Source organism: Rhinolophus sinicus, linkage group LG05, assembly GCF_036562045.2.
Source record: "Rhinolophus sinicus isolate RSC01 linkage group LG05, ASM3656204v1, whole genome shotgun sequence".
Taxonomy (NCBI): domain Eukaryota; kingdom Metazoa; phylum Chordata; class Mammalia; order Chiroptera; family Rhinolophidae; genus Rhinolophus; species Rhinolophus sinicus.
In genome coordinates, this window is record NC_133755.1 from 159213111 (window position 1) to 159216224 (window position 3114).

Below are 3114 nucleotides of genomic sequence, written 5' to 3' on the forward strand. Positions count from 1 at the left end.
CAAACCCACAGATAGTGGTTGAACACCGGGAGGGACTCCTCAGCAACGGAGGTCCCCCCTGAAGAGAGACGGGTCCCAGGCCCACACCAGGCTTTCCAACCCAGAGATCCTGTGCTGGAAAAAGGAGTCTCCACTACATCTGAATGTGAAAATCAATGGATTCCATATATTCATCCCAGTGAGATGGAAGGTGGCTGGAAACCCAGATATCCTCTTAAAGGGCCCACACGCAGACTCATTCACTTGCAAGCACTCACTCTGGGCTCCAGCAAAGGTGTGGTAACTCGAAAGGTACCAAAGACTTACAGGGAAACTCTGAGTTGAGTGGCTTCAGAGCAAGGGCTAGAGGGACAGCCTCCATTATCCCTGTATGGAGCCCGATTCACATGTAACCTACAGGAGGGTGCCATCTTCCCTGTATTGAATCCACTGCCAAAGAGCCAAAGCTGAGATCCCACCTGTCTGGTAAAATCTGCACATGCATGCACCACCTTTATAACTCCCTTAGACCCCGCCCCTTCCAGCTAGTGCAGCATTGCCCGGGATACTCTCAGCTCCTAGGTGGCTACCCAGCCCCGCAGGCTGCAGGAGACTTATACAGCAGTGGACGACCAGCAGCAGCCTAGTAATCTTTTGGTGGTGGGCAGTCAGCCCTATCTGGCACTGTAGCCCTTCTTGGGTGGCTCTCAGGGATCTGCAGGCCTGAGGCAAGTGGTGGCTAGCCACAGTGTTCTGAGGCTGTTTTATAAAGTGGCCACAGGCTCAGTACTAGTGCAAGAACTAAATCTGCATTAACTTAAAAACCACTGGTCACACCCTATGACTCCCTGGAACCCCACCCCACCAAACTCAGACAGCATCACTGGGGGCACTGTCAACATTGGGTCAACCAGCCTGGCCCATGCACCTAAGGAGGCTCCTTCAGTGGCTGAGCCTTACAGGTACCCAGCAGGTGTCAACAGGACTGGGGGTTCCTAGGCCTTTTGCCAAGCTGCTCCATGCCCAATACAGGTGGCAGCTGGCCTCAGTTCATAACGAGGCCATGCCCACATGCCTCCAAGTCCAACACAAGAAGCAATCAATTGCATATAACTTTGTATCTCCTACCAGGTAGCACCAGACTGGTCACAGGCAAGGCTGAAATTGACCTGCACAGGAGCCCCTCCCAAAAGGCAACAGAAATAACACACCAAGGTGCCAGCCTCAGACCACACCAGAGCACCCCAATTAGCCCACAAGTGGCACACCCAAAAGGTGGTTTCAACAGACACAAGAGCCTGCTCAGGCAAATTCCCCTCTGAGGGGTCAGCCCTCACACAGCAGCTCACATGCTGTGGGCTTAGCAAATCCTCACAAGCAGTCAGCCTGGGCATCAATCCCACCCACTGATGTACCAAAAGCAATTAAGGTTCCACTACACAGGAGACACACACAAGGGATACTCCTGGAACACATGCACAGGTGATTGGGAGACTGCACCACTGGACCATTGAGGACATCTACTACATAAGGCCACCCAGCAAAGATTGAGAGACATAGGAAATATACCTAAGACATAGAAGCAAACACAGAGAGGTAGCAAGAATGAGGAAACAAAGAAACATGTCTCAAATAAAAGAACAGGAGAAAACTACAGAAAAATAAGTAAATGAAATGGAGGAAACCAATCTACCAGAAGCAGCGTTTAAAACACAGGTTATAAGAATCCTTAAGGAACTTAGTGAGAACTTCAACAAAGAGATAGGAAGCATAAAGAAGGACCATAAAAACAAACCAATCAGAAATTAAAAAAATACAAAAACGGAAATGAAGAATTCACTAGAAGGAGTCAACAGCAGATTAGATGAAGCAGAGGACTGAACCAGCAATTTATAAGACAGGGTAGCAGAAAACACCTAATTGGAACAATAAAAAGAATTTTTAAAAAATAGTTTAAGAGACCTCTGTGACAATATCAAGCATAATAACATTTGCATCACAGGAATACCAGAAGGAGAAGACAGGGAGCAAGGGATCAAGAACCTATTCGAAGAAATAATAACTGAAAATGTTTCTAACCTGGTGAAGGAAATAGACATACAAGCCCAGGAAGTTCAGAGTCCCAAATGATATGAACCCAAATAGGCCCACACCACACATTATAATTAAAATGGCAAGGGGGTAAAATAAACAGAGAATCTTAAAAGAAGCAAGAGAAAAACAACTAGTTTACTTACAAGGCTGCTCCCATAAGATTGTCAGCTGATTGATTTCTCAACAGAAATTTGGCAGGCCAGAAGGGATTGGCACAAAATATTCAAAGTGATGAAAAGCAAAGGCCTACAACCAAGACTACTCTACCCAGCAAGGCTATCACTTAAAATTGAAGGAGAGATAAAGAGCTTCCCAGACAAGAAAAAGCTAAAGGAATTAATTACCACCAAGCCAGTATTATAAGAAATGTTAAAGGGACTTCTTTAAGATAAAGAAGGGGGAAAACAAACAAAAGAAGATCAAAGATGTAAATAATAAAATGGCAATAACTATAGACCTATCAATAATCACTTTAAGTGTAAATAGATTAAATCCTTCAATTAAAAGACATAGGGTAGCTGAATGGATAAGACAATAAGACCCATACATATGGTGTCTACAAGACACCCACCTCAGGTTAAAAGACACACATAGACTAACAGTAAAAGGATGGAAAAAGATATTTCATACAAATGGAAAGAAACAAACAAAAAACCTGGAGTAGCAATACTTTTATCAGACAAAATAGACTTTAAAACAAAGACCGTAATAAGAGACAAAGAAGAACATTGCATAACGATAAAGGGATCAATCCAACAAGAGAACATAACCCTAGTAAACATTTATGCACCTGACATAGGAGCACCTAATACATAAAATAAATATTGATCAACATAAAAGGAGAGATTGACAGTAACACAATCATAGTAGGGGACTTTTAACACCCCACTGACACCAATGGACAAATCTTCCAGACAGAAAATCAACAAAGAAGCAGCAGCCTTAAATGACACCAAGACTTGATGGATTTAATTGATATTTTTTAGAGCATCCCACCCCAAAGCAGCAGAATATACAGTCTTTTCAAGTGCACATGGAACA